General features: G+C 43.9%; 1 protein-coding gene across 6 annotated transcripts in view; it reads right to left on the reverse strand.

Moving 5' to 3' along the window:
- The window catches only part of MAF (MAF bZIP transcription factor), a 185,663-nt gene that overhangs the window by 23,893 nt on the left and 135,018 nt on the right, over nucleotides 1-26,752 (reverse strand). The window contains exons 1-3 of one of the 6 annotated variants that reach the window (XR_008432918.1): nucleotides 17,135-17,207; nucleotides 7,625-7,868; nucleotides 6,062-6,368 (exon numbers count right to left, since the gene is read on the reverse strand). The exons of 1 other annotated variant lie outside the window; for it this stretch is intronic. The gene's annotated coding sequence lies outside the window, so the exon portion shown is untranslated. Of the gene's footprint in view, nucleotides 1-6,061; nucleotides 6,369-7,624; nucleotides 7,869-13,116; nucleotides 13,451-17,129; nucleotides 17,208-26,752 lie in introns of those variants that run through there. 4 more of the 6 variants (XR_008432916.1, XR_008432917.1, XR_008432919.1 and 1 more) reach the window with 4 other exon arrangements.

Consider the following 26,752-nt stretch of genomic DNA (forward strand, 5'->3'; position numbering starts at 1 on the left):
CTCTCAGTGAAGCCAGCAGTGGAAAACTAAATATCTGAAGTTATCCCTCTGGTTTAAAGACAAAAATACATAAGTAGTGGAAAACACTCTATGTGGAAGTCCCTTGCAAAATAGTGTTTGGTTTCCTTGAGGAGATGAATTTACTTGCAGCTTAAAAATATTTGTTAGGATGAAAGTTGTTTCTATTTGTAAGATGCTTTTTGCTGCCCTCTTCCATAAAACCAACATGGATACAAATTCAAATGTTCCCATGCATGCACTGGGCATGGTCAATCAGTTATAGGTCAAGATGGCAGGCATTAGTGAAATAATTATTAATTAATAAATAATTAAAATATTTTGAGAATATTTTCCCTCTTCCAATTTTTAATCTGCTTTTCTTACAAATAAGTCAGTAGTTGAATGCTGTAAACATTATTTCTTTCTTCAAGGATCTCTGATTACCTGCTTTGCGTTTTTCCAGCAGGTTGATGTAAGTGGCTCTGGCTCTAGAAGACAGCAAAGCCTTTGATCATCTCAGCTCCTTCATTATTACCTGAGGGAGCCATCAGGAACTTTCTCTCATGTCCAAAAATTATCCAGCCTATCTTCTTGGATTTCTTTATTCAGTGAATTAGTTTTCAGAATTATTCATATTTATTAAGAAGAATCATGGCACTGCATGGTTAGGTTTCCCCTGAGCTATGTCAGCTCACAACACTGCAAGGTGTTCAAATGTTCATCTCCTGCTGTGTTACACATCAGAGATGAAAGGCCCTGCTGCCCCTTGCACTTGGAGAGAATCAGGCAACAACCCAAACTGGTGAACTTCAGCTCCTTGGGTGATGGTCAAGCATGGCCAGATAAGATATTTGGCTCCTCTATCCCTTCAACTCATCATGGGGAGACCTTACCTAAAGGGTGTTATAAAAAATGAGGAAGAGTGACTTTTTACATGGGCAGAAAGTGAAAGGATAAGGGGAAATTGCTATAAACTAATAGAGGAAAAATTTAGATTAGATTTTAGGGTGAAATTCTTCCCTGTGAGGGTGGTGAGGCACAGGCACATGTTGCCCAGAGAAGCTGTGGATGCCCCATCCCTGGAAGTGTCTAAGGCCAGGTTGGACAGGGCTTGGAGCAACCTGGTCTCGTGGATGACATCCCTGGTCATGGCAGGCACTTGGAACTAGGTGATCTTTAGGGTTCCTTCCATCCCAAACCTTTCTATCATTCTACACCTCTGTGATTATTGGATGTTCTATTGCCCATAAACAGATTTATACTGCCCATAAATTATGGTCAGATATTTCCATGTTCTTATTTCAAGAAAGAAGACACAAAGTGTGAAGTCCTTAGCTTCAGTTTAAGGTTTGGAGGCCATTGAGTTCTCACCATCCATCTGTGCATTCCCAGACTCTACGCTGCTGCTTTGCTCTCATGCACCCCTTCCCACTGCCAGGAGGCACGTGCTGCCCCTTCAGTGTGGTTCATTTAGCTGCCAAGGCCTGGAGGCTTTCCACCAAAACTTTTCTCCTCAATAATCCATGTTGTCTCACTACCTCACATCAAAACTGTGCTACTTCCCGGGTGGGCTGGTTGTACCAACACTTGTCTCTACCTGGCCTGCTGCTCCAACATCCACACCTCCTCTCTTGAGTACCTGGGTTCAAAAGTCACTTTCAGCAGGGTGACACAAGAGACCCGTGTTTGTTTCCCAACCCTAACAGACATCCTGTTTGCCCTTGGGTCATGCAGCCACTCTCAGCTTCCTCCTGTTTACAAGAGCATAATGCACAATTTACTCCACTTTCCTGGTGCATTTCAACCTCTCTGTCTCTCCTGGATATCCTTCTCTCAAGTCACCTCTCTCCTTTGTAACCTGACTTCCATGCACCCAACGAACTGCAAGGATTTGGGCTTCCTGAAGCTCCTGAGATATAAATAAATAAAACAAAAAAAAGGACAATGAGTTGGTTTGTGCCTAAGCAAAGGCAGTTTTGCTTCTCAGCAGGTTTGTGTGAGCTGTTTCTGGTTTCAGTTCACATAGGTTATTTCACCTTCTGAGTTTCTCTTTGACATTCAGGTTTCTGCCTTTTTTTTTCCACCTGAAGCCGAAGAAAAAAAAGAAAAAAGGCACCAGATTTGATTAAAAGCCACGCCAATTTTTTTAAAAGATAAAAATATTTTAATTCTAGAATGGGAACTTTTTCTAACTTGGCAGTTTCTTGTTTGTCCAATACTCCATATCCTGATGCTGGGCTACTCCTATTAAAAGCAGTTCTGCTCAGAGCACAAGGATGTTAGTGCACATACCTGCCTGTCATCAACCATCTTGGCTCATGACTAAAACCAGAACATGAACAAAAATAGAAGCACCAAAATTCATCCTCAAAATGAAACAATTACAGGGGACAGTTCATAACTTCATGCTGAGGTTCCTCTAGGCCTTCCTGGGATAGATTTCATTATCCTGGTAAATAGGGAGTATAGAGCACTACATTCAAGTTTGGCACAACCACTGTCTTTGGTGGAGTTTCATTTTATTTTGATTTTTTTACCAATGTTTAATGCAGCTTCTATTGCTCTGCACATAGTTAAGTGTAAGTACAAATTGCAAAGAATAATTAATTGCCCATTAATGAGTTTTTGCAGAAGATTGGACTCTAAATGCTGATCAGTTTCTCAGAAAGAGTGCCAAATGATATCCACACTGCCTACCTGTTTCTCCCTGATTTCTGTTTAACATGCGATGGGAAGAATTTGGCTTTAATGTTAATTAATGCTTTCAATTAGAACTCACAACATATATTAAGCCTCAGTCATTTCAATCTCATGATGAACCCATACATGAAATTTGCTGATTCTACAGCTGGTGAGAACAACCTGCACAAACTAAATTTCCTTTTATTTTCCAGCCTAAAATACACCTGTTACCAGAACCGAGTCTTCTAAACCTTCACATCTACATGGCCACTGCGTTTGTCTGTCGTCTTTTCCGATCAACAGAGCAACAAAACAGCAACCCAAGGCCCCAGCGAGCAGCGCTCCGGTGAGCAGAGGTGTGAAACCGCAGAAGGAAACAGAGACACACGAGTGGGGAGGAGATGGTGGGGATCTTCCTCCCTCTCCCTTTGGTGCAGTGATGGTGGAGGGACCTGCCCTTGGGTGGACAGGCAGAGCGAGGTTGCAAAGTGCGGAACTGAACAAATTTGGGCAAGGCACCTGTTATAAAAGCTGCTTCTGCCTGTTCTTCCCTGGCTGGGTGAGAGATGCTGCACATCATCTTCCTGCTGGTGAAGCCCTGCCTACGTGACAGGGACCTTGTGCTGAAGAGTCTGTGCTCAGGGCCCAGCCAGGCACAGAAGAGAAACACTCAAACTGGACCAAGCCCTTTGGCCACCATCTTGTTGTTTCCCAAGGGATGCTCACGCTTCCTCAGTCCCTCACTGCTCTCACCCTCAGCCATACCACTGGGACCACCTTTCCTCATCTTTTTCGTGGGAGGATTTGCATGTCAGAGGCAGCATTTGCAAACCAGTCCCCACAATCCAGGTTCTGCCCTGCTCCAGCAGCCGTTGGAGGGGTGGACCAAGCTGTGGTCTCAGTGCCTTTGTCTGGGCACTTTGTGCACATTCCCAGCTGGAGTCCAGCACTGCTACCTTGGGCTCTTCTTGCAAATCATCCTCTCACTTGATGTGGAGTGCTGTTGGCTGGGAACTTTACAAGCTGAGCATCTAGGCCTATCAGTAGAGCATTTTGCCAAATTATTTATTTTGCTTGTGTTTTGTTTGGCTCTCCTCCCCAGTGAGATCAGAGATAAAGCTTATTTACTAGTTGCTGCTTGCCCTGGACAGCTGAGGAGCTGGACTGGAGTGAAAGCAGCTGTTCCTGGGCAACGTGCGTGGCTTGTGCTCATTCTCAATTCCCAGTGAGCAGGATCCTTCAGCGGTGATGGAGTAGCTCTGAGTTTCAGTCTATCTGTCACTGCTCGACTGTTTTACTGTGCACACAATGCACTGATGGGCGACATCACTCAACTGCAACAAGTCCAGCTACAAAAGCAAGTAGCAGCAATTTGTAGCCTCAATGCAGCCATTTAATCATTCCCAACACTTCCCTGGTTGCCACTTTGGATAAACTAACTTGAGAATTAAGAACAAATATTTGAGTCTCCCCCCCTCCCCATAATTTTACGCAGCCCTGTTTAGACTGTATGGTACTTAACAGGAGACCTTTGCCCTTTAGTTAAAAGCTGTGACCAGGAAATCCCACCTCCTCTTAATGAGCTTTTTTGTTCAGCTTACAGGGAGGGATTTGCACTCCACTCTTGCACTACAAATGCTTTGTCTGCTTGTTTTTTTTATTCAGCTGATGAATAAAAAAAGCAAAAGCCAAACTACATGTTTCAGTCTCCATTAAGACAACAAAGAGCTCTAAATGCACGTCCTAGCAACAGCAACAATTTTTTTTAAAGAGTGAGAAGAAAGAATACATGGACATTTAAGCTGTGGTACTTTCCATAAGTATTCCTTAATGCTTTTGTCACAAAAGCTATATACTTTTAACTACCAAAATACACAGTAAGTAAAAGGACAGACAGTGTTTTGGGAATCAATATTATGCTCTTTCTACTGAGAAACAATCATACAAGCAGCCCAAGCAGTGGCCTTTGTCAAACTTTTCCCTTGCTTATGTCTTTCGACCACATGCTGAGACCTCTCATACTCCAGTGGCCTTGAAAGTGTTTTCCCCTTCTTTTTTTTTTCTTTCTGTGTGCTTCAGATAGCTCTTGGTTTCCTCTACTCTCTTGTTCTTTCCTCTTAATCACTACATACCCTGAATAACGATAGACTGCAGACACCGGCGTCAGATTATGAACAGCCAGAAACGCGGAGGATTCAACACAGTCACAACAAGAGATGGATCTGCAGGAATCTCCAGATATTTGAAGAAGATGGAACAAAACATGTTCCAGTGGGGAGAGCCTCACTTTTCAGGCTTTTGAGGCTGAACCCTGTGCATGCCTCTCTGTGCACAGGAGTGTGGTGGGAATGAATGTCCAGCTGGCTGGCTGTGCACTGTTGTCTTGTTAGGCTTGTTTAAATGAATCTGGCAGAATGGACAGGGACACTTGGATATCAGGGAACATATAAAAGAGTCTATTAAGCAAAACTCCACTGCATGAGAGGGATAATGGACCCTTTTCATGCCGAGCCTTCTTCTGATAGTGCAGAGGTTAACATCTTAGAGAAATCCGACATTTGGAAAATTCCCAAGCCTTTTGGACTAGTTAGTGACTAGGCAACCCTAACTGCCTCTTATGGGCCACCAAGAATCCATAATGAAGTCCTTCTCATGTGAAAGCCCCAGCAAATCAGTGCCAGTTACGGAATCATGGAATATCCTGAGTTGGAAGGATATGTTCCCACAAGGAACATTGAGTCCAGCTGAGCTGGCAGATCCCTTGGCACCAGGGCTGAGAGAGTGTGAGGGTGGGGGATCCAAAGGAAGCCTCGTCCTAAGCCAGGGTGTCTGGGATGCAGGCAGCAGGTCGTGGGATCATCCCAGATTGCATGGAAAAACCTGTGTGGGTGCAGAATGCCAGCATCCCCTGAGATCAATGAAATGAGCCTTGGTTCATAAATGTGGTGAGCTAAACTGCAGAAAAGAAAACCACTTTAGGAAATCATAAGGCAGAAACAAGATTTTTTGACTCGTTATAGGTGCCAGATGTGCATGTATGGTAAATCTATGCTGTTCTGCAGAAGGGCTCGTCTGTATGTTTTAGGTACCAACAGATCTTTTCCCAGATGTGTTCTCCTAAAATTATTTGAGGTTCAAAATTAGTTTTTCTTGTTGCATTTCCTGCAGTGCCAAGCCAGATCTTCAAATATGAATCTAACATAACTGACCTAACATCAAAAGAAGCATATCCAAAGGATTTTAGAATGCTCTACATCAGCATCTTTATATAAAAAAGAAAATCAAGAAATTGTTTCTTCACTATGGCTAGGAAAACCAGGATGAAAACCTATCATTTATTCTAATAAGGGATTTCTGGCTGCAGGTGTTATTTCAGGGTCCCGAACAGTATTTGCTCAGTGTATGTGATCAGAGGTGCTAAAGAAGGAAATCTTCAGGGAGGATGGGTGAGAGAAGGATATAAATATTTCAGTAGTAAAGGTGTCCCCCCCAATACATTTTGCCTTGCTTCTGAACTGGTGGCTGTTTGCAGTTGCCAAAACCTTTGAACTTCTTGTGGGAGAAGGAGACCATTCCAGCAGGAGTGCTGAGGGGTGTCACGGGTGTGCTTTGCCTGTCCCTGTACTATCAGGTCCCTGGGGACTCTCATTGTCACCCTCAGGCTGCAGAAAATCATTGACCTTAGGCTAAATAAAAGAAAAAAAAATAAAATTATGAAGAGGCTCAGTGCTGCACATTGTCATGTCTAACCTTTAGTCCCTACAATCAGAGACTGGAGCCAAGCCCCTGGGCTCACGTGCCTTGGGAGACCTGGGATCCAAACCTGCCCTATGCCAGCAGCCCCTCAAGAGGAGCTGGAGACTGCTTTGCCTTTTGATTTTAGTTGGTTGGGTTGGACTTCTTCAGTTCAGGCTTCATATCCCCAGCCGTCACTGCAAGGTGAGGACCCACAGTGGTGTCTTCAAACAATGTTAAAAAGCAGCAAGAGAAGCTGCTCCCTTGCTTTGACAGGATGGTAAGAGGACCCAGTGCTGCATTTGCGTATCTTTTGTGCTACTGGGCAGAAAATAATGTGTCTCTGATTGAAGGAGAATCTGATTTTAAAGAAGAAAGACTTAAAATTCACATTGTAATTGGACCTACATATCCCCTGCCAAATGCTCCAGGCACCAGGATCAGCTTTATACTGCTCACATTTTACTGTCTTGTGAATCTTTCATACATCTGGACAGTGCTAAATCTTGCTGATAAGGGTTGGATGTTGCTCCCACTTGAAAGCATCCTCCAGTTTCCTCAGGGAGTCCCATCACCAGGTGTAGTGTATGCCAGATGGAGGAAATAGCCCCATGCCTCGTTTTCAAAAGAAAATGCAGTTTGCCTTTGCATTTCTACCAGGACCCCAGTTGTGGATAGCTTTTAAATGCCAGCCTCTACTGCTGTATTTTGGTTCTACATTGCTGAAACATAAACAACACTTGGCAGCTCCCAAGATCACAGCACTTTGCTCATCTGCAGGGCCAAATCACAACTCCCCTGAGAAACTGAGACTCCAAACCTGCCCCAGCTGCTTTCAGGATGGGGGGGTTTTCAACAAATTTGACCCCATGTGCATTTTACCATCGTCTTCCCCAGCCAACCACCCCCAATGGGAGAAGCATTTATGTGCCACAGTGGTTTCAGGCCAGATACTCCGGGAACCTGAACAATAATTAATTTATAAACTCCTGTGGCTGCAGAACATGAGTTCCAGAATTTACTGGTGGTGGTGTGGGGAAGTATAGGCAGAACAGGGGGTGATCACCCAGAAACTACTCAGGGTTTTCTGGCCCAAGATCTGACAGCAGCTGAGCACTTTTCCAGATAAGAGATTGAAAGACTGAACTTCACAAGGCCTCACAGAATGTTTTCGGTACCCCTCAATTAGAAACACTTTCTCACATACCTACTTCCATAAAATCACCAGCGTCCGCATCTCTTGCAGAAAGTTTTGTAATGAAATTTTTTTTTAATATATTTTCAGCTGTAAACAGCAGAAAACCCCCTTCAGGCACTTCACTAGACCTTTTATCCGCACGCAGGAAAAAGAATTGATTGATTTTGAAGTTAAACGTTGGCATCTGCTGTTATTCAAAACCAGGACCTTGGATACACTCATCCGCCATGCTTTCAGCTCAGCCACCAGTGTGCTGCAAATGAAGACAAGCTGTTGTCAAATGAGAAATGCAAAATAGTCAATCTGTTTGTCTGTTTAATGTAACTGGGAACATAAGCTGCTAAAAATGCTACCATTCTGCACTGTCAGATGGGAGACACTCTCCAACAAACGAAAGCCTAATGACCCATTTTACTCAGGCGCTCTGGAGTTCCTCCTAATGGTATTTTCCATATGCACTTCAACATGCTTTTAACTGAAACTGCAAATGGTACTATTTTCTATCTAACACAAGCGTGTAATCTGTGTAGCATTTTTTTTTTTTCCTCTGGCACCATGAAGGAATGCTGATGTTTAAGGCGTCTTGAAACAGTGAGCATATTGCTCAAGCATCTGATGCTCATCTTCTCTTTACACCTGTCATTGTACTGTATTAAAGGAAAAAAATCAAGTCATTAACCATGATAGATATGTTTTTAATAAGAAAGTGTTGCGCCTCACCAGGCAGATAAATAGCAAGTCTTAAGATATCTTCAGAGCCCAAGCATACAATTACAGAATAAAGTTAAATATGCTGGGGACTCTTCAAAGACTGCTATAACTTGTAAAGATTAGGTCTCTATCAATTACCCAAGCTACATTCCTTCAAGAATTTTCTAGCACTAAAATTGCTAATTTGACTTTTCCTCGGAAAGTTCCTTATTCCCCACAGATAATTATGTGTGAAATGTTGCCTAAACAAAAATGTGATTTGGCCAAGGAAACAAGTGTGGTCCATTTTTGAGTCAAAAACCAATGAAAATAATGCTGCCATTGCCAGAGTAGGGCAGGAAGAAACTCTGGAGATCATGGTTACTTTGTTAAATATTCTTGAGGTTTATATAGTAGGAATTTCATGGCTCTGATTTCAAACCCCACAGAATTAGGGTTTTTTTGGCAAAAAGCTGTATGTAGCATTTAGCCTCTCTTCAGAGGCAGGCTAATACCAGGCAGTCAGTGCTTGATTTGCTTTCTCCTAACAAAGCACCACAGCCTGTTGGCATTCTTGCAGGGTGTGCTCCTTTAAGCCATTATAGTCTTAGACCCAGCTTTATCTCCACCCCTGCTGTTATCACATTGATATGTTTGTTAATTATTGACACAAGAAATGCTCAGTCATAAACTGCAGATCGCTGGAAAAGCCCTGCTGTGCTGAGCTGAGCTGAGCAGCAGTGCCACGAGGGTGCCTGCTCCCTCCTGGCTCCCTTGCCCTCAGGGTGCTGCCATCACTGATTAGCAAACCCCCCAAAAGCACAGAATATCTTTAGGCACTCCCTTCTTCCCCACAGAAAAAAAAAAAAAAAAGATCCTACTCATCCAGATTCCTCTCCAAGCCCCAAAATAAATATTATCTTGTCCCCATCAGGTTGTTCACAGCCTGTTTGCAGATGGGGAGAAGGAAAGGGACCAGAATGTCCCCGGGGAGGTCTGGCCAGGGGTGACAGTGCAGCTGTGCCCTGACCATCTCAGATGGGCCAGTGCATGGTCAGCACTGGCTTTCTAGGCTGGCACCTGACTGGGCTGCACAAAAAATTCAGCACTGCTTCACCTTTTGGGGATGTGTTAGAAAACATAAAAAAGATCATTTCAGCTTAAAATAGTTTAAAATAGTGGAGAGCAGCCATCTGTACTGATGTGTCAATGCTTGAGATTTGTGTGCTCAGGAGAGACAAAGAACAGAGAAGAAGCAGGTGAAAGAGTGAAAGACAGAGGAAAAAAAGTATTTCATGCAAGGGGGTTAATGCAGTGGCCAGTCTTCTCTAGGATTATAGAGAAATTTAATATGATCTTGGAATTATCCACTCAGTAACCAAGTAGATATTAGTACATCCAAAGAACCAGGTTTGCTTTATTGTAAAAAGGCTGGTACCTAAGAGAGACATTCAGGCTAGGAGGGGAAAAAAATCTATTCCCCTTTGCTTGCTGTATGTCTCCCCCCTGCATAAATAACTCCCCCAGACCTAACATAAAACCAAACCCAGGCCTTTCCATCACAGATCAAAAGTCAGGCAAGTAGTGTTGCACTGCAGCTGCCTGAATTATACTTGGCCTCTGAATAATAAATAGGGAATTTCTTGAACCACAGGCTCATTAATGAGCACTAATTCAGAACTGATGGCACAATGTTCAGTAATTTAAGCAATGTAGACAATGAAGGTTCTCAACTCTGGTACAAAGAGTGACCTACAGAATCTTGTGGAATGAGTAATTACAGCTAATATCCATTTCAGCTTCTATTAGAACATCCAATAAAACAAGGTCGTGACAACAGGCAAGGATCACATCCCAGCAAGCATCGCAGTGGGGAGAGGGAGTCACCCTGGAGCAGGTGGATGTTCCTGTTAGTTGGGCTCCACAATGAATGAGGCTGCTGACAGCTCCCGGAGGACGCGGCGCTGCGGCAGCAGAGGCAGCTCAGGGAATTTGGGAATGGCTTTCAAGAGCACAGAGGTTAGGTTGGGATGGGGTTTGTTTTTGCCCATAACTAACAAAGGCTTGAAGGACAGACCATGAGCTGCTGGTTTTTTTTTTCCCTTTTTTTTTTTCTTTTTTTTTCCTTTTTTTTTTTTTTTCCCAGCCTTTCAAATAGTTTGGTATTAACATATAGAGGGAATGATATCTACTATGATAGAAAATAGTACCATTTGCAGTTTGGTATTAACATATAGAGGGGGTGATTTAATAAGTGAGGATGGACCCTCAACAAGTTGTAACAGGGAAAAAAGTTGATGGCAATGGGCACCTGTAGTGTGAAAACCAGCTGAGTGAGCAGCAGCAGAGCAGAATGAGCTGCCTGGGGAGTTTTCTACTTTGTGCAGATGAGCCTTATTAATTCCTAAGAGAGGATGGAGAACATGGGCAAGTGAGGAAATAATGAAATTATCTGCTTTTTTTTGGTACCATAAGTGAGAAGGTTGCTGGTTGTTAAAACCAGTTTCTGACAATACTTCCAGGACTTGGTGCTTTTAAAAAACTAATGGTCAAATTATTTCCGTCCCCTCAAATGAGGTAAAATCCCACTTTGAAATGCAAGAGGTTTTTTAGTGTCTGGCTTTTCAAACAAACACTCAGACAATACAGTGTATTCAAAGTGCTTCCCTCCCAAAAAATTCATAGACTGGAAATTTTTTCTACAACCAACTGGGCAATACTGAGAAATCCGGGGGAGGGCTGCAACCAAAATTAATTGCCTGACAAATACAGGTCACAACAAATATTTTGATGGATTCAAAAAATCAACTCTGCTGGCTAAATATTTGACCCTCGTGGAGTTCACTGTGTAGCAGTGTGGACATGCTGAGAGCTCTGCTGTGAGGAGAGTGTGTCCTCCACTCTGGGAAATACTCTGGTGAGAAAAGCTGCTCCAGAAACAGCAGGGCTTGGTTCCTATTGGTCAAAAGGGCTGCAAACAGACACAAAACCATCAGCATGGCTCTGAACTGCAGCCATGGCCCTTGAAGGTCTGAGATAGCAATTTAAGCATCACTGTGACCAGGTTTGGGTACTTGTCCCTTCCCTTTAAGCTTTAACATGTCCTGCTCTGAGGGTTTGGAGCTACAGAGAAGCCCCATGGAGGAGGCCAGGACATGGTGTGGGCTGATGGTGTGAAATACCTTGGAGACAGGACAGGCAGGACTTAGCCCCCACAGGGACCTCAAAGCCTGTGACAAAATGAGAGAAAAGGGAGTATTTCCCCCAAAGAATTAGGAGTCATGGCTCCCTTCAGTGGATGAGAGAAAGCACTTTTTCTTTCATGAAATCAGAGAGACTTTCATTGTCTCACACCATACCTAGGATGGTTTGCTAATGATACTCCTCTGGTAGAAGCAGGGTTTGGGCAAAAGGCTTGAACTCCCTCAAGGGCTGTTGAATGCTGGGTTTGAGCAGCTTAAAATGCACTTTGCTGCTTAAGTCCCTTTAAGAGCTGACCACAAGCACTTCTTGCACTACATAAGCCCCAGCTACAAAATCCACTTAAAGAATGAACTCCCACATACCTACTCATGCCCCATGTGGCCCAGACACCAGTTTTCATCTAAATACAATTGCATCCCCAGCTGTGAAACAGCTGCCCCCACTTCCTGGTGGGTACAGCAAGGGAACAATCCTGGAACTGCCTGGAAAAACCCTTCTGTCAGACACTTCTCCTCGTGTGAGAATCCTGCCTCCTGAAAAGCTGCTGGAGGACACAGCACGTGAGAAATTATTCGACTTTTGCAGAAGGAGTAAAACACTTTTAACACATCTGGAAGCAGGAGGAGAACAGGAGCCAGGGCAGGACCAGGCCCAAGGTAGAGGCAGCAGCCCCCAGCTGCCACACTGTGCCATCCTGCTGCTGCTCTTGTGTTGAATTCTGTTGACTTTAGTAATATTAATTGAAGTAGGGTTCCCAGGATTGGTCCCAGGGTTGCTGTAGCATCAAATGAATGCCAAAAATTTAGATTACCTGCAGCTATATTAATTTCCATACTGGCTCGAGGAATTTTTCCTGCATCACTTGAGAAAAGAACCTTTAAAAGCTGTGCTTCTTTGCTTTTTTTTTTTTTTTTTTTTTTTTTTTTTTGGTATACTATCTAGTAAGGACTTATGCTTTCTATTAAAATGTGCTGATAGATATTTCTTTTCTGTTTAACTTTAAGGGACCTTGGTGAATACTTTAGGGTTTGCAGCTCAAATGATTGTTTAGTAAGTAAACCTTTTCTCCTCCAGATTTTGGTAAAATACTACAGAGTTAAAATATTTTGTTTGGATTCATACCTCATTTCAAAGTGTTGCTTATAATACCTGACAGGATCTGAACTTTAGTTAGTTATTTCTCCTTTTTTTCCTTCTTTTTGGAGGAAAACAAGCAGTCGAACATAGCTTCTGACACATTAAGCATGACTACTGGGAAATTAAAACAAATGCTGGTACAATTCACAGGGGAGAAAGAACTTAAAGTTTGTTTATAAATTCGTTCCCAACTCCAAATGCATGTCATAAATTAATAGGTCATCAACATACTGTATTTAGCTGGCAGCAAATAATTTTCTGTGAAGAAATGAGAGAGAATATAGCCGGAGTAGCAAATTGGCTGAAAGCGAAGCCTTTTGAGTGCTTTGTAAAATCCATAACAGACAACTTGAAGCTCCAGCAAAATGGAAAATATTTCTTGTCTCCGTACTCAGTCCAAGGATTTAGAAAACTGACTAATAATGCAAATAGCCCGAGGTCAATAGCCTGGTGCCACAGCGGGAACTCACACCCAGCTTCCAGGAGATCCATCACGCCTGCATCCGGACACTGGGGAATGGGAGGATATGGCTGGGATGTTCCAAACACCATCAGTCTCACACACTCAGACCAGGAAAATGAGTTCCAAATCATGACCTCATAGTGGCATTTGGGCTGGCTTCTGCCAGCCCAATGCTGATGAGACCAGTCCTTTTGTTAACAGGTCAGGCCACTCTCTGCAGTCCCAAGGTGTCTCACAGCTTGGACAGTCAGGGTTCAGCTGGGTGGGAAGTGGGTCAGGCCCCTGTAGCCTTGGCACAAAGTCCAGCTCTCATGCTTTGAGAGAGATTTTCTCCAAGATTCAGGTAACTAATCACCTCCATTTAAATACAAAGGGAAATTTCAATATTACCCTCTGTAAATATGTCCCTAAACAGTGAAAACTCAGAGCAAGGTGAGCATCAAGACCTGGTGTTAGAATTAAAAGCATTTCTCAGATTTTTGGTCTAGAATTGCATTTTTCAGCCTCTAAAATGCAAGTCACCTGGAGGTGGTGTGACTAGCACGAGGCACAGAACAACCTCCATCCTGGGATCTTCTTCCCAGGGTGATGTTGGAATGGATTAATGAGGAATTAAAGCAAGGCAGGGCCTAGTGAGCCATTGGCTTGGCTCTGAAGACAAAAAGCCTCAGCCCCCACAGTAACAGCTTCTTTTCTGCTGCCCTTGAAGGAGGACAGGGGGAGAGAACAGCTCCAAGGCCAGGCAGGTGGAGGGGGCTATCAACAGACCCACTTGCTCTGAGCTTCACTATCAGCCTTTCATTTCCCACCATGTAAAAACTCCAACACTTAATATCCATCTCTCTATATATGTATTCATGCCTTGAAATTCTTTCAGAGATGGGACGAGGCAATATTATCTTTGAGAAAACACAGATCCTAACTTAGTCTCCCAAAAGGAAAATTACTGACTTGAGCAATTCCTGGTAGTTATCCAAATAGCCTTGTCAGATTATTTAAATACCGCATTGTGATATTATTGAAGTTGGTACCAAGTTACTCTTGGCAGAAACAAGTGTTCACTGGCAGGTGCTGAGTAGATGAGCTGTTACTGCTCCAGCTCTCTGTGTCAGCAGCACGGCTGGCTGCTGCCAGGGATTGTAACCAGGGAGCTCAGCAAAATGCCCTCCAAAGGGGTTATTTTTCCCAGGGGGCTCTGGAGTGGTTTGCTTTCACCTCTCAGAGCCTGGTTGCTTATCTGCTGTCACACTGGAGCTATGGAGGGGTTTTTGGGGGCTGGATGGGAGGGAAGCATTGTATCACTGCATTCAGCACAAAACCCATACACTCCAGAACAGCACTCTCCTCTGTCTTAAAAAAAAAAACAAAAAACAAAAAACAAACAAAAAAAAAAACCCAGTATGTAAATCTCCAGGGAAGAAAATGGAATTTAGGAATTTACCTGATCTGTATTAAAAGGCAGGGGGAAAAAAGACTTAGGCTTATGCATTTTTCATTATTCAGGACCCACTCTACCTATATATGCTCAGTGTTTTGTCTCTGCTGTAATTTCAGTTGGGAAGTTGTTTAAAATGCAAGAGTCTGGCAGTGATTTGCTCATACTGTTTCAGAAGAAATGGTTCACAGCTAAGGACAAACAAACTCTGTCTGTCCAGCCACAGTGTGAGAAGGGACAGGAGGAGGAGGAGGGAGAGGAGCAATAGCAGAAGCTTGTCAAGTTCCTGTCATAGACTTTGAAATCCATCTCAACCCAGGAAGATCCCAGATTTCCTGCATGGCCTGGGGATATCCACCTTTCCCACCCCAGGGCAGAAATCCCATGGAGCTTCTCTGTCTCCCCATTCCCACAGAAAGTGGAGGGAGCTGTGGAAATCCAGGGGTCACACACTGAACTCCTGTTCCCACAGCTTTCACGAGCAAAACCCAGAAAAAATGTTGTAACAGCCTCCTCATGCAGCAAAGAGGGTGAAGGGCCCTGAGCACAACCTGTGCTGCCCCAGGGTGTGGAGGTGCCAGGCTGGCTCTGAGAGCCTGGCCAGGTCACTTGGAGGACCTGTTCATCATCTAGCCCCCACATCCTTGAAGAAAACTTTCACCCCTCAAATATCTTTTCAGAGGTTTTGTCCAGCTTGGCTGAAAGTTGTGGCAAGTGAGGTTTTTTCCATGACATGCCTTGGGAAGCTGCACCATCCTGTGAGAGCCCTCAGGTACAGAGCATCTCCTGCTCTTCAGCCAGCATTTGCTTTGACTCAGTCCCATTGCTCTTGCAATATCTTCACATACCACACTGACAAGTTCAACACCATCCAAAAATTTTTGAGTTAAAATTTGTATTACCAAGACAAGAAAAAGGAAGTAAACAGAAGATAATTTTTTTTTCTGTGGATATTGCTTTCTTTGGAGAAGTTTCTGCAGAACAAAGCCATGCTCAAGGAAGGAATTAGTAAACAGATGAAATGAAGTGACAGTGTTGTCATTTTCAGTTGAAGTGGGATGACAAGATTGTCACTTTTCTTCTGTCCACCTTTACCCTTAGGGTATTTATTTTAGTGTTGCTGTGCAATACAATTCACTTTAGGCTCCTGGAAAACTGCTAGAGCACAAATCCTCTGCTGGAACAAATGGCTACAATTCCATTGACTTCTATTACATTTTCTAGCCAAAAATTTTCCTCTCCATTTCTATCCAGGGATGCCTGCTAGGTTACAGGAGACAGAAGCTCTACTCATGCTGGAGCCATGCACCAGCTTCCAGTTCCAGGGCTTCATCTTGTCATGCAAATTGATTATTTCCACCCTTCAAAGTCTGCAAGTCTGAAATCCATATGATGTATTTAAATGCAATTCTACTGAAAGGGTCCAAATCTCTCTGCCAGAAAATCTTTTTCTTTTTCCAGAACCTCATAGAGAACATGCCTAGATTGTGCTTTAGTGAGGTAAATGCAGAGACAGACTTAAATTAATATGTCTGGGAATAAATTATTTCTAAAGTGTCTTCAGCCAGCATCACATGAATAGATTACCATGAAGCACTATGGGAAGCAAAAATTCATCTGAAAATCATAGTTTAAAACAGGAAAAGAAAACCCATGAAAGCTGATGATACCTATCCAGCTTCTTATTGTCAGTGGTGGCAAGTCCTTTGCAATCTTTAAAGTACCTCAGAAGCTTTATGGCCCACTGTCTTCACAAAATCCTATTTTATTTTATTTGGCAAGTAGAACTGACAACTCGCAGCACCTCAGCAGCCAGAAAGCACTCCCTAACAGGCTGGTAGGGCCAGAAATATCCATAACTATTCCCCATGGTGAGCATAACAGGAGGTACCCCACACCTACTTCCAGCATTGGGAATGGAAAGTCATGTTGTAGTTTGGTTTCCAATGGCCAAACCCAGCTTTCCCAGGCTGGATCTACCCCCAGTGTTTGGGCAGAGCCCAGGAGGTGTGAATGGTGCTGCCTCTAAATTCACAAGGTGAAACTGCACCAGCTGTCCCCTTCTCCATCTTTCCTGGCTTTTGATGGGAAATAGCAGGATCGGTGCCACCCTCACTTCTCTTTCAAATGTGTGCCAAGCTCCACTAAACCAGCTCAGATATTTTAACCATGGTCAAGAGACTTTTCAGTTTGTGTAATGGAGGGAAATAAGACACCTAGGTTTCACTTCTGCCACCCCAATACCATTTGTATTTAAGGAACTATTACATTACTTTTGTCACTAAATAAAACACATCATTTTCTCTGATTCATCGTAATAAACTAAAGAACTAAATGCATCATGGTGAGAGAAATGATAATTCTCTGCTGAGCAGAGGAGAAAGGCACTCTCTCAGCCTATGCTGTGCCTTACATTTTCCCGCTCAAAAGCACATAACTGAGTCTACACAGGGATCTCATATTGCACATCAGCCCAGAGGTTTCATACTTAGCATTCTGTGCTGTCATATTGCTATACATCTGTACAAGTCTGTTTAAACTCTAGAATAAAAATGAATAAATTATGTTTAGGTTTGTAACTTTACCATACTTATTTGTGTGGTCAGTGTGGTCAGTGTGGACGCTGTGGTCAGTGTGGTCTGTGTGGTTGCTGTGGTCAGTGTGGTCAGTGTGGATCTGTGTGGTCGGTGTGGTTGTTGTGGTCACTGTGGTCAGTGTGGTTGCTGTGGTCAGTGTGGTCAGTGTGGTCAGTGTGGTCAGTATGTGGTCAGTGTGGTTGCTGTGGTCAGTGTGGTTGTTGTGGTCAGTATGTGGTCACTGTGGTCAGTGTGGTCAGCATGTGGCTGCCTTCAGTGTGGTCAGAGCCACCTGGGGCAGCCCAGAGGCAGTGCTGGTGGCCCTGCAGCAGCACTGGGGGCCCTGCAGCAGCACTGGTGGCCCTGCAGCAGCACTGGTGGCCCTGCAGCAGCTCTGGTGGCCCTGCAGCAGCGGTCAGTGGCCCTGCAGCAGCACTGGTGGCCCTGCAGCAGCGGTCAGTGGCCCTGCAGCAGCACTGGTGGCCCTGCAGCAGCACTGGTGGCCCTGCAGCAGCGGTCAGTGTCCGGGGCACTGCCCAGCTCAGGCACAGCCTGCTCCTGGTGGGGAGGGTGAGGTGTGTGAGCTGCCAGGTCTGTCCCGAGAAGGCACGGGTGACAGGACCCCAGGAGGGACAGCCCTGCTCCGGAGGCCCCAGGGACATCCCCCTGTTAGCCGGGCCGGAGCTGGCTCCTCCGCTCGTTCCCTGGCTGTGGCCATGGCCGCAGCGAGGCCCCAAAGCGATCTGGAGCGCAGCCCCGCGTGCTGACAGGCCGGGCCTGCCTGCAGTGAGGGATGCACACGGAGCTGGTCTCATTCTGTCATCCCGAATCTGACCCTCTCCCAGCAGCCATACCTGACAAAACCAAATCTGACTGAGGTACCTGTATGCAGAGCTCAGTTTGACGCCTCAATTCCTCTGAGATACAGAACTCAGGTATTTGGAAACGAGCCTAGGAAAATCAGCTGCTTTCTCCTAAGTGCCTACCAGGCACTAAGGAGATACTTTCCTTGTATCTAAGGAAAAGATATAAAATTCATGTTGAAAACGAGTTATGAATTAAAAAAAAAAAAAAAAAAAAACTAAACCAGAACTCAGACCTTTCTTACACAGCGCACTTAGTCAGCAGGTCACTTCACACACCTGCAGACAAGGTCCAGCTCTGGGACAGTGTCTAGAATGCATCTAGATCTGCAAAAGCCACGTAGCCTATCAAACTTCTTCAGTGCTTTTGGAAAGTCATCTGTGCATCCACCTGCATTAAATACTCCAACACTTGGAGAAATCTGTCCAAAGGCCCTGGTGCTGCTGCACTTGTTGTAACAGTTAGTGGTGTTTTTCATATATTCATAAAAAATCCCAATATTTTCTATACTGTCCAGTACTTAATTTGCCTGGAAATTATTCAAGATTATTCTAGGGAAGATATGATACCATGTGTTGCGGTATTAAATATCTGTGCCTTGTCAAATAAAATGTTTTCATACACTGCTCTTATAGGGTTTCAGCTAATTTTCCCCACTCAGCAAAAATAAATTCCAAAAACTATGATAACATCTCATACAGGTCTCCCACAGACCTCATACAGCTTCAGTCTGAAGCATTTTTCCCACTGCAATTTCCTATTTTATTGCTATTCCTATTTAAGGACATAGGACTTGTTTTAATATTACATAAAGAACCAAGGAACTGCTCAGTTATGGCAACAAGAAATTAGAAGGAGGTACACATTTCCAAAAAGATAATAGCTGACTATCAAACCAGTCCCAGAAATTAGTTGTGAAATGAAGTGGAATATATGAATGGTTATGAAAAACAACTAAATTAATTTACATGGGTAAAATAAATGGTACATGAGAGACAACTGCCACAGCAGAGTTATTCTCCTTATTCAGAATAAATGGGATTGGATATGCACATGCATGTGTGCATTTATGGGTATTTCTGTGAGAGAGATTTATTAAAATGTTTAATGGTATTGCCATGGTTGTATCGAGTCACACTCCGTGGTTTGCAGGCCTAATCCTGCTCACGTTAAAGGCAGTGGAAATAGGAACAGTTGACTAATTATCCCTCTGTAAGGCCCCAGAATATCCACGTTGAATTCTAACAAATTACTAGAACCTCAGGGAAAGAAACAATGCTAATTAAGATGAACTTTAGGTGTAGGACCTAATTAATATGATCTTTACGTGAATCTTGTTCCAAATGAGGCAACTTTAAAAGTTATACCAATAAATGCCTTGGGCTGTATAGTACTAAATAAGTCAAAAAATAAACAAACATGTTCCTTAAAATCAGCAAGTAACAAATCAAGATATTAGCATGGGTGTTATGTGACTGCAAGACTTTTCTTCAACAGAGATTTTGATTTGTTTTAGCTCTGAACACCACTGTGGGTGAAATGATAAATGCAGGGCTGCTTTCTGTTTCTGACTGGAAACACACAGACATGCTGGGGGGAAGAAAACATACAGCAAGAATACACAAGTGACTCTGTTTGGGGAGAAATATTGATTTCAAGATCTTGTCAAAAATGATGTGTCAGTCTATTAAAACAAGAACTTTAAACTATGTCTCTAGGAAACTTAGAAGGTTTTTTTTTTTTCCTGTTTCAGGGAAAGCAGTTGGATGCCCAAGCAGGAGAAATTTGGGCAGCAAGTCACTTAAAGAAGGCATAAAGGTCCCTGTATTGGTAGAGCTCCTGCTTGTGCACCCATGTTGACACATCTGTTTGCCTCGGGTACCTGAAGGCAGGGTACACAGTCATATTTTGGAAACTTCCAACTCAGAACATTCTATGATTCCACAGGAATTATTTTCCTCACATAACTGGACAAAGCCTCATTTCTTAAAGTCCTGCAGCTTTCTACATCTGGGGCTAAAAGCCGAACCTGTTGTGAAGATCAGAGCTGAGCTCTGGACATATCCTGGAGCACCCACAGGCCAGATGGACCCAATTCCCTGGCTGGAATTCCAGATGGACCCAATTCCCTGGCTGAACTCCAGAATCAAGGGGTGAATCCTGATCCCATCGAAACCCCTGGCAAGAGTCCCACTGCTTCTAGTAAGGTCACACTCTGCTCTTTGCTCCAGCAGAGCTTTTGGGAGATCCTTCTATACATGACTTTTTTTTTTTCTGAATGAAACTAAGTTGAGAGTGTACTGACTTGTTCAAATTGAAACAAAGACAGCAGCAATGAAAAAATAAAATAGCCTATGGAAAAACAAAATAACAAGTTATAATTACTCTGTTCTGAGCAGATATAATAAAAATATCAGATTCAAAATATGAACATACATTATTGTTTTGGCTTTGTCTGCTACACTAGAATTCCTCACATGCTGACCTCTTGCCCTCCTCCTACTCCTATTTTTCTCTCTCACCACTCCATGAGAAAAAAAGGGGTAGAGGAGAAAGAAAGAGAGAAGAAAAATTGAAGGGGAAGAAAAAGCATGAGAATTAAGTAAAGACAGTGGATGAAAGAGAAAGAATGTAAAAAAGAGCGAAAGAGGAAAGAACAAAAGCTAACAAGTGAACAGGAGAAAGAAAAAAAGAGGGAAATAAATGCACTGCCAGTTGTTTTTTTAGGGCTTTGAAAGTTATGGGGCCCTACATGAAGAAGGCATTACATTTTTTGATCTGCAGCCAGATTCTTAATGAAATAGGAGGGCAGGAGGGAGGCTAATGTGATTCAGCATCTGAAAGCAAGCAGTTGCATCAATAATCTTTAGCACTGGCACTTGTGCTAAGACAAAACATAACAGAGTTTAGAAGACAAGTTGTCAGTGTGATTTGGGGGCCTTTCAGTTATTCAATACAACTCCATTAGGTTTTGGAAGCATAAACAGGTAGCAGGGTTTTGTGCTAGTAATACTCTTAAACCAGTATGTAATTAAAATTGAGCTCTGTGGAGAATAATTCCACTACATATTACTAGAGGTGACCTCTCTCTTATCAGTCTCCAGTGAGCACCAGTCTTTGCTTTAGCTTTACCCATGTTCAGTCTAACAAACACAGCCACGAAGCAACAGCCTGAAGAACTGAGCAGGGCACACTTGAGCTGGGCTGTCTGCTCTGTGCCAAGCTCCCACCTCTCTGCTAGGGCAGCTTTAGGGGAGGAGTGCACCCACTTCCCCTGCTGCCTGACTTGTGCCTCACTTCCCTGCAGAAGTTATTTTTTAAATTAAAAAATTTTATGAAGTTTTTTTTTACTTTTTTTTTTTTTTATGTACAAAACTTTGCAGTAAACTAGGATGAAGGAGAGCTTTTCTTCCTCCTTTCAGCTAGAATATACACAAAACTTAGACTGACCTTTAAAGCTAAACTTTGCAAATCTGCCAGTACAAGGAATTTGGGTAGGATGAAATTCCCACCAATGAAGACGTCTCACTTCAAGTTAGTCTATGCATGACTTGACTCCCCCTTAAATCCCTCACACAGAGCTCAAGCTCACTGGAGTTGCTCACAGGGCCTTGTGAGGGTCTCCTGCAAGAGAGAAGCTCACTTTGACTGACATAGAACACTGAAAGAAGAGGTCATAGACTTCAAGAAGGTGATCAAGAGTGCAAACTGTTAGACCCACCAGCCAAATAATATTGGTTTTGCAAAAATCTTTTACATTAGATACTGAGGTTAAACACCTATGATTGCTGGTCACTGGGAACAATGGGCTTTCCAACAAGAGCATCCAAAAACCCTCATCTGTTCTTACAGGAGCATCTTCTCACTGCAGAAAATCCACGGTATGAAGAGAACCTGGCCCATAAGCTCTAGAATTTGAGAAGGAAAATTATCCGCAGCTGAGCAAAGGTTATGCTCCTCAAACAGCTCAGCAAAGCCAGGGTCATTCTGGAACAAGTTGAGCAGCAAAGATATTCAGATGGAAGGTGCCAAAAGAAGAACAAATGCTGGGGTCACAGCACTGTGAATCTTGGCTTCCCACTTAACCACACGAGTCAGGGCAGTCCCTTGGAAATGAGCTCCTCCCACTCATCTGTGGCCAGCACTGCCCACAGGCCACCTCTCAAACACACAGCTGAACTCCGAGAGGTTTAACTTTGTTTTTGTTTTACCTCTTATCTTCAGATCTCAGGACGCTTACTTGCTTATGGTGTAAACCACCTACATCTAAAAGCAACTCTGTGGTTAAGACAATAATTAATTTTGCTTAACTCATGAAGAAATATCTGGGAAAGGGAATGTTGAGAACCACCAGCAAAAGCTGATTTTGCAACACTATGTATTTTCCCCATTTGTCTTAAATACAGCCTTTTGTTCACTGTTCTACATCTATATTGATATTAACATAATAAGCAGATATTAAATTAAAGAGGGAAAAATCAGCTAGTGAGACAGTGGAAGGCAATGTGAATTATTTTACAATGCAAGAATGCCAACCCCTTCACTTCTATCCCTTACATTTATGACTTTCTCTATTTCTTGCCATTAATGTAGTTTGAATTGTCTCCTGGTCTCCTAACACAGAACTGTTGTCTGCCTTCTTCATTAATCTTCATAAATTTCAAGTACTACAATGGCCTGGCCTCCACCCTCCAGGGCAGGGGCAATTTAAGAGGGCAAATGTTTTGGGGAGTCAGTGTGAATGCCTGACCCATGTCCTACTGCGTTGTGGTGGAGCCCAGGGTGGGAGGGCAGGAGGTCTTTTAACCCTCCTTGCTGATTTGCCTTTTCATATTTTGCTATTTTTCCCAAGTGCTTTTAAAGTTCTCAGGGATGTCTTAACAATTCTGTTTGTGCAAGGGAAAAGGATGCAAGGATTCATGCACAGTATTTGGATAATATTTGGATAGGGAATGGTATCACCATTGGGTATTGTCTGTATCTATTTGGTGCAATGCACCTGCACCTCAATCCCTCTTCAAGCTCCTGGACAGGGGTGTGAGGAAAGCACTGCAAAACCTTTCAGAAACCTTCAAACTTTACAATCTGAGGCTTTTAGCTTACTAAAAAGAAAAAAAGAAAAAAAAAAGGAAAAAAGAAAGAAAAAAAGGCACAGCTTGCAGCTTGGTACTACTGCAGAAAATTATACAGCAATTAATAACAATTTACAAGGCGGCACAGCACGTGCTAATAGGTATAAGGAGCAGGGTAAACAAGTATGGAAATCATCACATATCCAGCAAAAACTTCCATAGTGCAGTGCTGAATGTGCCTAGACAAAGAAGTATTATTTATATTTTATCTAGAAAAATATTCTTCCATTAAAAAAAAAAAAAAAATCACTTGAGGTGTATGGTCCAAGACCTAAACAGAAAATAACTAAGTTCTGTCCCCATGTTTATTGAGTTTGGATTTGGGGGTCTCTTCCCTGGCCATTGGGTAGAGTTTCCTTCTGGACCACTTTCTTCTATTTGAGTGATGCCACTGAGTATAAGGAAAACAAAGAGAACTGAGTTTAAGCTTGTGGAAAGCTGACTGTCTCTGGAGGGAGCCAAAGTGGTAATAAAAACTGTTCTAATGATTTGATCAGCAAAATGAACGAAAAGCAAAGTTTGGAATTAATGAGAGCTCTAGATCAAAACTGCGGATGATTTTCCTCTCATTAGTGGTTTTTATCATCAGATGTTAGCATTGTTTGAATGAAATTCATTCAAAGACCTCAAATAAAAGCAGTATTTGGTAAAAGAAACTGTGATTTGGGTCTATTAACAAACAGAACATCTTGCTAAATAATTCCTTTATGCACTATTCAGTAATGATGTAAAGCTGGTGCCTTTCTGCTGCCTCAGTGAAACAGCCTTCAGAAAGATCATTAAACCGGCTTTTTGTGAGAGGAGCTAAAGAGAGCGACTGAAGCGTCTGTTATAAGTTTATATTTGTATTCAACTCAATTAGGCCCTAGGACACAGATGAAAGCGCGGCGCAGCTCCCTCCCAGGCCCTTTCCAGCAGCCGGCTTTCTAAAGAAGCTCCTCTGGAAACCGCTCCGGCCGGAGCCCGCGGCTTTCCAAGAAGCGCTGCTGCATCCCCGCGGCCTGGATGCGGCCGAGGCCGGGAGCGGGAGATGCCCGTGGAGATGCCCGCAGCCCGTGGAAATGCCCACAGCCCGTGGAGATGCCCGCAGCCCGTGGAGATGCCCACAGCCCGTGGAGATCCCCGCAGCCCGTGGAGATGCCCACAGCCCGTGGAGATCCCCGCAGCCCGTGGAGATGCCCACAGCCCGTGGAGATCCCCGCAGCCCGTGGAGATGCCCACAGCCCGTGGAGATCCCCGCAGCCCGTGGAGATGCTCGCAGCCCGTGGAGATGCCCACAGCCCGTGGAGATCCCCACAGCCCGTGGAGATGCCCGCAGCCCGTGGAGATGCCCGCAGCCCGTGGAGATCCCCGCAGCCCGTGGAGATCCCCGCAGCTGATCCGCGGGGAGCCCGGCCAGCGCTGCCGCAGCGCTCGCTGTGGGTGGAATTTCGGTACAAACGGAGCCACCGCAAATAACAACAAACCCTCCTCCTCTTCTCTCCTTTCCACAGCTCGGGAATCATCCTTTATCCTGGCTTTATTTCTTCGTTTTCCAGCGGGGCCCCGCGCCGGGGTCGTTGCCGGCTGGCTGCGGAGGGATGGATGCACTGTCCCGGGGCACCCCCGGAGCTCTGCCCCTGCTCCCCTCCTGCATTCCCGGAGAGCTGCAGCTGGCAAAGGGACTGGTTCTATACCTGCTCCTAGGCCTGGGTGGCTGGGAGGGCTTTTCTTTCCGGATGGAGCTGGGGAAGGGGGCACTGGGCTGTGGAGGAGCCCAGGCTCACACGGACATCCCTGGCATTGCATCCCTGGCATTGAAGAGCCTACCCAAGGGGCTCCATCCCAACAACTAAAACCACCTGCCTTTCATTCCAGCCCCACAGCTGGCACCACCGGAAGAATTTTTTTTGGTAAAAAAACCCAGAAATGCCTGGCTAGCTTCACACTGGAAACCCACTTGATCCAGTTCAAGTGGGCCAGCCTCTTCCAAGAGAAACATGTTCTGTCAGAAACATTTCACCTGCTCACTAAGTACATTCACTACACAGAGCCTTTTTATAATGTGCTAATTTATTTTTAGAAACGGTTTTATATCGCAGAGCACCCTGAGTGCCTTTGGCAACTTCAGGTACTTCAGAAATAAATGTATTATTATTCCTCTTTAGAGATTTAAACTGTATGTTAAGTGGTTAAAAGTAGCCATTACATGGTTGGTGGCTTTTTCTTTTATTGGTTTTCCCAGTGGCAATTTTAATACTGAATTTTATTATTTTTTATTAATTTTATTATTTATTTATATTATAGCACTTTGACTCTTAATTTAGGAAGAACCAGTCCCAAAAAGAGGATCTGGCTGCCTGACTGGCAAATGAAGTGCCTAAGGCCAAAGCTGTGAGCCTGAAAGCTCCTGAACTCCTGAGGCATTAAAATAATTTTCTGATCTAACTCTTCCTAGTCTTCTCCGGTTCTGCTCTTTCTCCTTCCTGGAAGACTGAGCATTTAAGCACAAGTAGGACCTCCCATTGCCTGGATTTCCCAAGGAGCTTAACCTGATTGTCATTTTTCAAATTGCACTTGATATACCCATCAAGTCACAAACAAACTACTGTTTCCTTCTCTTCAGAGAAGAACTCTTTAGTACATGGTGTACCAAACTGTGCTTGAACGTTTCTATGGTGTGTAGGCAAGCCGGATTGATCACCCTGCTCTGGAGGAAAGCAGCCTATATCTCAAGGAGGCAACTTTTACACCACATCCTGGACTAGTCCACCACACATGGCCCTTGCTAGGTGGCTTCTCTGTGCAGAATTCATGATTCATTACCCAAAATCAAAACCTCTGGAAACAACTCCTTCTGCAAATCAATGGCTGAGAGAAACCCAAGGAATAGGCTATAGGATCAAATATCTTTACTTTCCAGGGAAAGACACAAAATACTTTCTTGTCAACACTGGGGATAAAGAGGATCCCTGAAATTCTCAGTAAGGCACCTGCACCTTAGAGACATCAAGTGGTGAAAACCTACTCTATTTTCATCATCTTCTTCTAGGCGAAACTCCGGCTAACTGCTCATGGCGCCTTCAAGCAGCTCCTCTTCTGCATGCACCTGGGCTCAGGTCTCCTCTCCTCCTTGCCCCTTTGTGCTAAGCCAACCCAACTTCAGATTTTCAGTTTCCATCCTCGAAGCCAGCCATTCAAAATGTGTATCTCACAATATTTAGCTTTGTGGACCAAAGAAGTTCACATGAAGTTTGAAAGGCAGTCTGGAAAAGTTTTCTGTCTGGAAAGGACTGAGCAAACTTTCTCAACTCAGGCATCTGGAGCTGAATTTTGCAGCTCCCAAGTCTGTCCAGTCACTCAAGCCCAATAACAAAACAAAGGTCACATGACAACTTAGAACATGCTCTGCTGGCATTGCTGTGATGGTTCAAGTGAAAGCAAGATTTCTTCATGTGTCTTCAGAGGAGTGACTGACTCAGATTGTGAAGAGTCACCATCATGCTAGCTCTGCATGCAATAAAGCAATCCTGTCTCTTGAGGCCAAGATCCAGCAGCCATTACTTAACCTGTTCTTCAGTTTTAGAAGTTACCATCCACTAACCTTCCCCATGAAAGCACCAGTCAGTGTGCATGGAAAAGAGCCAGCTGATTGCA

The sequence above is a fragment of the Vidua chalybeata genome, chromosome 11, assembly GCF_026979565.1.
Source record: "Vidua chalybeata isolate OUT-0048 chromosome 11, bVidCha1 merged haplotype, whole genome shotgun sequence".
Classification (NCBI taxonomy): domain Eukaryota; kingdom Metazoa; phylum Chordata; class Aves; order Passeriformes; family Viduidae; genus Vidua; species Vidua chalybeata.